General features: G+C 33.1%; 1 protein-coding gene across 3 annotated transcripts in view; it reads left to right on the top strand.

Annotated features, from left to right (window-relative positions):
- The window catches only part of Ror (tyrosine-protein kinase transmembrane receptor Ror), a 237,202-nt gene that overhangs the window by 167,241 nt on the left and 59,566 nt on the right, over positions 1-10,395 (top strand). The window lies entirely within an intron of this gene.

Here is a 10,395-nt window from a genome sequence, read left to right as displayed (position 1 = left end):
TGTTCCGCCGTCGCCGCAGGGGTTGCGAGGATACATCCGCGTAGGGGAATCTCACCCCTTAAGCCTGATTTCACAGGCTTGAGCGAGAGAAAGAGGGAAAGTGTGTATGTGTGTTGTGTATGTGTACTCGCCCCTTTTAGTTCCCGCTTTGATGTCCACCCAGGTCAGGATATATCCCTGGTCCTCGAACTTCCCTCCACGAAAAGCAGCAGGAAGCGCGCGGCGTATCCGCATGTTCCTCCAATTAACCAGAACCCTTTGCGTCTTAATTACCGCGGAACGCGCCCTTAAAGAACGACACCACTTGCGGCCGCCGCGTAAATGAGCGACGACCAGGAAAATTGCGCGTGTCTCTTATCAGAGACGTTTCCCATCATTATCGTCACGAGCCTGTTTTTTAAAATACGCATTTCTGTAGAAAAATATCTTCTTCATATTATTTTGCATTGAATTTTAAAGGCTCTAATTTTTTTTTGTATAGAGAACTAAAGGCAAAATATTTGGTATGTCTTGTAATTTAAAAATTGAAGACAGTATTACATATTTTTTAAATTAATAATCAGAAAATGTAATTTTAAAGTTATTACGTTATAATATTAGAGTTTATGTATAAGAATTATTAAAAGAAATTTTAGATACACGCATATTAAAAAAAGAATGTAAAATTATAATTATATATAAAAGATATAGAAAAAAATTTTGAAATTTTTTTAGAATATTCTCGAGGAAATATAAATGTAATGATTATTTTTTCTTATATAAAGGAGAAAATTTTCATATCATTAGAGAATATAGACCTACTGTCAATGTATAATTTAATTGAAGCTTTATATTATATAAATACCTAACTTTTCTGTATTATAAGATTTAAAATAATAGAGTTAGAGTGAATTATATTATCTGAGATTATGTATCATTTAATCAAGAAAACCTCGCAAATTTTCTCGGAGCTCGTTGTCTGGGAATGTTTACAATAGTTTCACCGTCTGGTTCCAGGCTTAAATCGATAGAGGTATGACAATATACATTTGCCGCACATGTGCGAAGCGTCTCTCGGGCGCGAATCGTTCGACCGTGCAGACCTTTTGTGCTTTTTCCTCGATTTGGATTTGCACTCGTGTGTATTGGCCGGACCTTTCCTTCTGATTTGATATTTCCTTCGCTTTTATCCTGATATATTCATAGCCAACTTACGTTTGCTTCCTTTCATGTGTGGAAATTCTAGACTCATCGTGAATATAAAACGATCTTGGGAAACTATATTCTACATGATAAGAGCAAATGTTTAATTAATTAAAATATTTATTATTGTATTTTGTTGGATTATTAGCGTAATGAAGGAATCAGAAAGAATATACAAAACTGATTAAATGAAATATTTCAAAATTCCAAATATATTATAGCGCGGAAAAAAAATAATTATAAAATATAATTCTAGAAAACATAATTATAAATATTTTTTTATTATTACATTAAACTATTTTTAGAGAGAGTTCTAGTAAATTTGTTTATACACGTATGACATATAATACAATTCGAAATTATCATACACATTTAATAGGTCACGTATGATAGATTAGAATGAACTTAATGTACTTTTCAATACTTATTTTTATTATAGTTTTTTTAATGCAAAAAGTATCAAAGTTTGTTGTTATTATGTAACATTGTCTAAACATATGTTCTCTCTTTCTTTCTCTTTCTTTATCTTTGTATCAACTCACTGTTATTTTTTCCCATCAATAAAAATCTACTCTCGTTTGCAGCAGACACATCGTGTAACTTCCATTTCGTATAGTCGAGCTGCACTTTCTTACCCCTGGTTTGTTCAGCGACGTATCACCGTAGAATATTGCACGGCAAGCCCGCGGTTCGATGGAAAGAAAAACAGAGCCGTCTAAAGTGTGTTTGCCGGAGCAAATATGCCTCCCCTTGCAAGAGACGTTTCGCATATAAGCTGTAGTCGAGATTTATCCTAGAATTCTTTTACAATGAAATAAATCACGAGATATATCTGATTCTTTCTTCCTTATATTATGTTTCGAATTTCCAACGTGGTTAGTCTTTAGGGTTTCTTGAGCATTACTCGAAAGAAGATCTTATCTGAAACCTGCCACGATCTTCAAAGAAAGAAAATGTAATTTTGAAAAGATTACATGTAAAAATATAACAAGATTTCCATTAAAAATAATGTAGAATTGAATATTTTTTAATTGGCATTGAATAACTCACTGTATTAAAAAAATTATTATTCTTATATAGTATTTTTTATAAAAAAAAAGAAAGTTCACAAGAACAATAAATGTAACTCACATTTTGTCCAATATTTCATAACGATTTAAATTAATACAAACGGATAATTAATTATTTATTATTTGACTTTCTCGATCTTATATGAAGCTGTAAAATTTTAATTATATAATAATAATTTAATGATATAATATCAACAGAGAGAGAGAGAGAGAGAGAGAGAGAGAGAGAGCACTTTTCTTACGTATAAGTACAAATAATATACCACAATCTCTCTCTTTACAATTTTTATTATAACAAAATATAATCATGATAGGAGAAAATAAATTTTTGTTTATATGATAATATTAGTCTGCATATCCGGGCGTTTGGTCAGCAGAAACATTCTGCTTCCAAACGGTCCCCTCTTGTCGTGGTGACCCTCGTTTCGATTTTCCGCGTCTCGAGACACGGTCGCTGCCAACGACACGCGCCGCGGTATGTAAAACGACTTAAGCGGAATGGCAGAAGCCGAGAACCCCGGGAATCAAAGTAATTAACATTTCATATTCGCTGCATACACACGTCGTAACGGCGCGATTTCTTACGGCGGAATGCACACTTATGGGACGCAAATGCGATTAAATCGCTAAGGATCGTGTTCATTTCTGTCACAGATAAAAAGAAGGGTGCTTGTGATATATATACACTTAAAGATTTTATCATCATTTTGCGAAAGTATTCAAAGAATAATGTTTCAAATTTATACATATATAATAGAGAATTAGAAATATTAGACTTATATTAGAAAATTTAATTACGTTGTTACGTTTGTCTAATAATAACAGTAAATTGTTATTATGGTAATAGAATATAGAATCGATATTATAATTTTATATAATAATAATTATGATGCAATATTAGTAAATAACTGATAAAGTATGTAATGTATAATTATAATTAAAATCTTGAGTCTGTAATAAATTGTTATAAAACTAGTAATAGTTTGTAAACTTGTTGCTAATTATGCATATTTAATTAATATTAATCGTATTAATATCTAACAATATATAACTAGTGCAAAAGTTGTTTGAAAAGTTGTTTTTAATAATAATTTTCAATACACTTCAGTTCTCTTCATTTTCTCAAATTTCCGAATTTAAACATAGTAAAAGTTTAAAACTTTCTTATTATGTTATTTTCTATTTGGAATGTGATATAAAACTTTCTGCAGCTTTCTATAAGAAAGTCTACTTTATGAATGAAGTATTCTAACTTTTTGGTTAAGATATCAATGGATTATTAAAAAACGATTATCGTACATATTTTTGCGAATGTAGGCGAGAAAAACTTCCTTGAAAAGGGACGAAGTGGCATACTTATAAACGAGCTCACCTCTCGAAGAGTTGTCTGGGCTCTCTAATTTGCCCTAAAAGGCTTAGAGGACTACTTATAAGGCGATTTAATTATCCGCCCGAGTAACTTCGACCTTTTAGACCAACCGTTCGGAGCAAATTACGATGTCGAATGTGATAGTAAACCTTGGCCAATGTTTCTAGGGGTGTCATTAATTACAGCATAAATTTAACAGTGAAATACCAACCTGAAATTAACACTAATATAATTTTATATTAGGAGAAAAAAAGAAATGTATCGATAATATTAATATAACTTTACATATAAATAAAGATTATAATAAGTGTTAAATTGAATGAACAAGAAATTATTAAATTGAATTATAATCATTTAATTGCGACGAATATGCAATGGTCGAATGGAAATACGCGGCACGTGTATAAAACCACAAACGAGATTACCGATTACGTCTGTTGGCATTCCAAGGTTAAATTAAATTTCTCGCGTCCGGCACCTTCGCGCGCGGACGCGGAAAGTGCGGCGAAAATTTAACGAGGCGTTAAAAACTATTCGCGTGTCGCCACTCTCCCTGTTTTATTTTCGGCACTCCATAGGGGCGACGGCTGAAGTCAGCCGTCCGCTTAATTCACTGTCTCGCGCGGCGGACTTTAATTAAAGCCAAAAAATTCTGGCTGGACAAGAAAGAGGACCCACGCGGATGTAGAGGATAAAACGATTTTCTGCAAGTGACATCTGGAATTGGGCTGAGGGGGAGATCCGGAAATCCCTTGGACACTTTTCAATGCATACATATCGTACCAAGAAAAAAAGAACAGATATTTCAGGAATTCATAATCGCAAGAGGATATTTTACAGTAGTAGCTTAGGTTGAGAAAAGAAAATTTTATAATGGCAAAAGAAAGAGAAGCGTATTACTTTTTTACTTTTTTTATATCAAAAGTGAATAAGAGAATTTCAAGAGGACCGAAAAAAGAGTAAAGGATGAAACTATTTAAAAATAATTTTAATATTATTAGAATATATATATATATATGATCTTTTTAAATAATATTTATAACACAATTACTTCTCTCTTCTCTTGCGCGTATAATTAATCAACTTTATCTTGTGTGTGTGTGTGTCTTTGTATAAAATGATTTTTATGTGTTTTATAAAATAATAACTAGTCTTTGATATAAATAAAAAATTACAGAAATAAAGAATAAACAAAGCTTTATTAATTTTTTAATAGAAAAATTTAAAAAACCAATAATATGTGCGTTTTATATATATATATATATATATACACACACACACAACATTGTTGTAAAAAGAAATTCACATTATCATTACACTAAATGTGAGATCTGCATTTACACTTTAAGGCTAAAGTGAAACTTTATTAGGTAGAAGATTGTTGGCTGGAATGAGCTGAATTAAAGTTTAATTAAAACCAAAAGAATTCCTAGAATAAAGACAGAGTGTCGCTTGCGCAGCAAAATCGATGGTTTTCTGCGAGTGACATTTAGAATGGGTCCTCGGAAGAGAGACATGTTTTAACGCGGGATATCGCAAATTAAAAAACATTTCATTTTTGTTCCATCGAAACGAGAACCGACGATGAGTACTAAAGGCCGGAATTGGGGAGGTAGAAAGGCCTTTGAAGGATCGTCCATTCGCAAGAGAGCACGTTCTGCGACAAGGATCCATACACAAAGGAGAAACTTCTTCCTCTTCTTTTTCACCCTTTCTCTTTTTGCTCTACCATTTTTCTTTCTCTCTCACGCAGGTTCGTTATTTTATAATTGGCACTATCCGCCCTCTTTCATGAATTATTCCGCGGGCCGATAAAGTCGTGGAATATCGACGAGGTTGCTCTATCTTCCTGCAATGGGCGTCGCTGAGATTTTTCATCGGAGTTGAATACGATAAACTTTTTTCTCATGATTCCATTAAAACGATAGTATTTTCATTATGATTATTCCGTTCATGGTTGAAGTAACAAAAATAAAACCGCAAATTTTATAAAGTTGAATATTTTATCTCACATTATATTACAAATTCTCTTTTTTAAACTTTTATTATGTAAATTATTTTTCTCTAAAAAATCCTATAACTAATTTATAGTCAATTTTGTTTTTAAAAATTTCTTTATAATCATAGATTTGAAACACATTTCATTTGTTCCATCAAAATAGACTTGAAATGATTGTAACAAGTAATTAACATATCAAGTGTAAATGTATAATTAGTGCGATGTAGACTTATAGTATATTATTGCAAAAGACAAATTGTAGAAAGGATTTTTAACCATTATTTATAATTAAAATTTATAAACTTTAATAAACTATAAATAAATTATTCTGCAGAATGGATATCTTAATAAAATTTTTGCAGAATCTTTCTTTCTTCTCTCAAAATTAGTTATTTTGAATTTTGAGAGAAGAAAGAAAGATTCTGCAAATCTTTTTGCATCCCTTATTAATGACGCCCATGAGCCTTAAGTCTGCGAATCACTCTTGCTCTTCTTGCCATTTTCGACCCTTCGCTCTACTGAATGATATCTCTTACAAATCGTGTCTCTCACAGTTCGTAATCTCGTTTCTTTCCACGTCTAATTATCATCGAGTCGGTATTATCTTTTATGCTAACCAGATCACCAACCAGCACGATTCGTTTCCGTTCTTATGAACGGTGGTATAAACGTGATATAAGAGAGGAGAGAAAAGGAAAAACTTTCGTTAATTTTCACGCGCGCGCGATAATATTGGAAGAATACTTCGCGTTTAATGATGTTAGATACTTCATTTTGAGTAGAGACTTTGTTTCCGCTGCCGCGCCACGTGATATCATTATCCGAGAGAGTCGATAACATACTTCTTTAGTGAAATTATCTTCATCCATTATTACACACAATATTTTAGTTATAATGAATAAACTTTTAAACAATTTTACGAATTAAATAATGAATATACAAGAAAAATAAAATATATATTTTATTTTAATTCTAATTTGAAAATATGTGTATGTGATTTTTGCCAAAATTTTATTTAGAATTTTGTTTCCAAGGTATTTAAAACTTTATTTTAAAAAACCGTCGTAAATTATGACGTTCAATTTAATAAAAAAAAAAAAATCATTAAAGCGTATACGTAGCAAAATTAATTCTGACGAGCCTTTACGAGATTGCTTGCCTAAAAAATTATCTTAAGTACGATGGTAAATCGCACTTAAAAAAATATCCACTTAAAAAACGGTCGCTCCATAAATACTCCTTATCGCAAATCAGCGTTTTTATCCCAATCTCAAGCGCCAGAAGCGGACATAATTATTCACGCGAGCGAATTGATCGTGACCGAGAGAGCAGGAAGTGCATTACCTTCTACAAAAAAATCGCGTTCTCGTCTTCTTCCTTTCCATCTTTCGCTGGAAGAATGTGACGAATTCACCGGGAACAGATAAATTACACACCGAACGATCAAAAGACCTCTCGATCAGACTTAGATGCTTTTTTAGAATCCACTTTACATCCATCTAGTTTAGAGATCGAGGTTAGCAAGGAGGCGAAGAGAAAGAAAGAGATAGTAGACGCATAGTGAACACGTTTCCGTGTACGTGCGACGCGTGCAACGGATGCGGAGCACACGTAGATACATTGTTACGCACGCATTGCGGCGAGATCTCGTCCCTCTATCCTTTATCCCTCCTCTTCACCTTCCAAACTCCACCATCCCTTTTTTACTCATGCGACAAAACTTCTCTTTGATGTCAAACAACCGAACAGACTTCATCCTCTCTTTATCCTCCCTTATCTTTTTCCTATATACCTCTCTTTTTCTATTTTCTCTTTATCGCACGATTATTGCATTTGTGCCATTGTGGTCGTGGTTTTGAATTTCCATGTATGCCCATCAAGGATAAAAAAGGAGGGGAGGAGGAAAAGCGCATACCTATCGATTTCTCGCTACGTTTCAAACACAGTATTGCTTCTCGTATATAAAAAAAAGGCTCTCGCAAAAAAAGGTACTCGCGTGTCTTTCGGCGCGCAATTAATTGAAGTGCACCTCTGTGCTCGTTTCCGCTGTGAGAAGGAGCGAAAGTGCCGAACGGGATGTCGGTTGTTGCGGGGTATTCGTGGTGTGCTCTTCCATCCCTTTCCTTCCGGGAGTTACTCGCATCGACGAATCTTGGATGGCGAGAGAGGGAAGCGACGGGCTACGAAGGGCGCTCGGGAGAACAGACATTAATTAAACCGAGTTAATTTGTGATCGACATGGACGGTCGCGACGCGAGAGGAATTATTTCAATAGGATGTATCTCGTAATATTGCGAGATTTACTTCCAGAATAAATTCCGGCGGCTTTTATATTAACTCTTTGACATGTAATTCGAAAATATTCTAGGTAAAAATTGCAACTTAATTTGCTTTAGCTGTGTACTTTACTCTGTTATTATTTTTTTTAAATAATTTTTTTCCAGCTACATATAAATTACATTCTCACATTCATCAGATATTATAGGTTTTTATTTCACATGTACTTTTTATAAATAAATGTAAATGATATTTTGCAAGCAATTTATATGAGATTTAACTTTTGTCGACTTAAAAAATAATTGTTAGAGATTTAAATTTAGTGCAAATTTATAATAAATTATACTAAATATTCCAAATATTTTTTATAAAGGTTAATTTTTTATGAAAGGAGAGGAATAAATTTCTGAAATACTTTAAGCTGATATAATTATATTTCAATATTTAATATTATTCAAGAATTTATTATACTTTTACATACTTATTCATTAAAAATATATTAAATATGAATATGAATTATAATAGTATATATTCTTGATATGAATGCATATATTATACTAAAAGCTAAGTAAAATTAAAAAAAAAACAAAACATGAATTACTTATACATCTGCTAATATTTCCCCGCTTTTAAACAGCAAATGCTTTATATCCGATGCATAATATTTCTTTTCATCGTGATAGCTTTATTAGCACACGCGTTGAAAATTTCGCCATTAATCATCGTTTTTCCCTCGGGAATTCAAGATTAATGTTCCCTCGACGAAAAGGAAACAATAATCTTCTTCGCTTCGCCAACACGCATACAGTTCCGTACTCGTTTTATAGCTATTAACCTTTTAGTAGATACGTTTTAGTAAATTAAAAGAACTGTGTTTATTTAAAATCTACTTGATTTCATAAGTCTTTTGCGAAAAATTTCATTTTCCTATTATTTTTTTAAATTTGATTTTATTATTCTTGTTATTTGCAAACTTATATCATTGCCTAACTGATTATTATTATAAAGGCTATTTTAATCTCGTGACATAGAATCTTTAAAAAAACCGATAAAGAATAAATAAGAGATATCATTATTATTTTTAAGTCATCACAATCAAAAGTTTCACTCAAATTAATAAATTCAGATCAGAATTATTCTTTTTCAAGCATAGAATTTTATAATTTCCAACTTTTCCAAAGGATTTGCGACAGACATATCACCGGCGAGATCGCCATCGTGATTCCTCGCTCGTCTCTCCCATTTTCATCATGCATTTACGTAAATACGGAGCTCGACTTTTCGTGCGACTTGCTCGAAACGCACGCACGCACGTGCGCGCGCGCGCGATTGACGCTGATACGCTGATACTCGCTGCGAAAGTGAGTACGAAGTTACCACGACGTGACAGTTAGGACAGTCGAGGGTGGTGCCGGCAGTCTGAATAATGCGCCAATATGCACGCAGATAAGAGGATTATATTCCATACTCCCGTTCCCTTTTTCCCTCTCTCTCTCTCTCTCCGCTGCACTTTGTGGCGCACACATAAATACACATGTGGACACGCGCGACAACGCACTTGGGCGCGGAAATATATACCGTGGCGTGTAAGTGACATGCGGCACGCAAGATTTCCGTAGTCACGCGAAACGATACGCTAAGTATATATATAAACATGTAAGTACATACATACATCATACATATATATATATATATATATACACATACACACATATATATAAATGTATATATATATATATATTGCATATACACTCTCCCGATTCCCTCCGACTCCGAATTTTTATTAGCCGACACCTCGGAAGTTTTATCGCGAGAATATTTTCCCTAACAAGTACGAGTTTGTCAGAGGGGAAAGGTAGCTAATTGTCTGAGTCTCACACGACACTATCACACGCGAAATTATAGATTTCCGGACTTATATGACTATGTTAAAAACATTTGAGGCAAGTAAAATAGCAATTTTTATAGCACTTAATCAAGAAGCCTGACTCTTCTCATTAATCTTATAAAAGAGAAATTGCAATTATAATTGCAACTTGTTTAATTGAAAAAGGAAAACTAAATAATGGTAAAAAATGATAAATAAATATTATTAGAACTTTTGAGCTTTTAATTGTAAATAATACTAAATTTTTATTAAAAAAAAGAATTATTAATAAGAAATAGAATTATGATTTTCTTTCTTATTTTCATATCGATTGTCAGCACCATGCATTCGCTTGGAGTTAAATGAAAGTTAATTAGCGAAAGAGCGTTTTCGAAATCGCAAGAGATGATGTGTGCGTGTGACAAACTTCAGCCTTTGAAATTACACAAAATTACAGAAAACGGAGTAGACGAATCTTCGAATTCACTTCAAGATGCGGCAGTACGTAAAACTTATTCTCTCGTTTCAGTGTTCTCTTTCCGTAGCGTAGTCCTTTAATTATGCGGGATCGTCTATTTATAGACGCACACACACTCCCGTGTATGACCCCCGTTTCCTCTCGAGAATGCAC

The sequence above is a fragment of the Anoplolepis gracilipes genome, chromosome 12 (genome assembly GCF_047496725.1).
Source record: "Anoplolepis gracilipes chromosome 12, ASM4749672v1, whole genome shotgun sequence".
Classification (NCBI taxonomy): Eukaryota; Metazoa; Arthropoda; class Insecta; order Hymenoptera; family Formicidae; genus Anoplolepis; species Anoplolepis gracilipes.
Note: the sequence above shows the minus strand (reverse complement) of the source record. Positions and strands in the feature narration are given on the sequence as shown.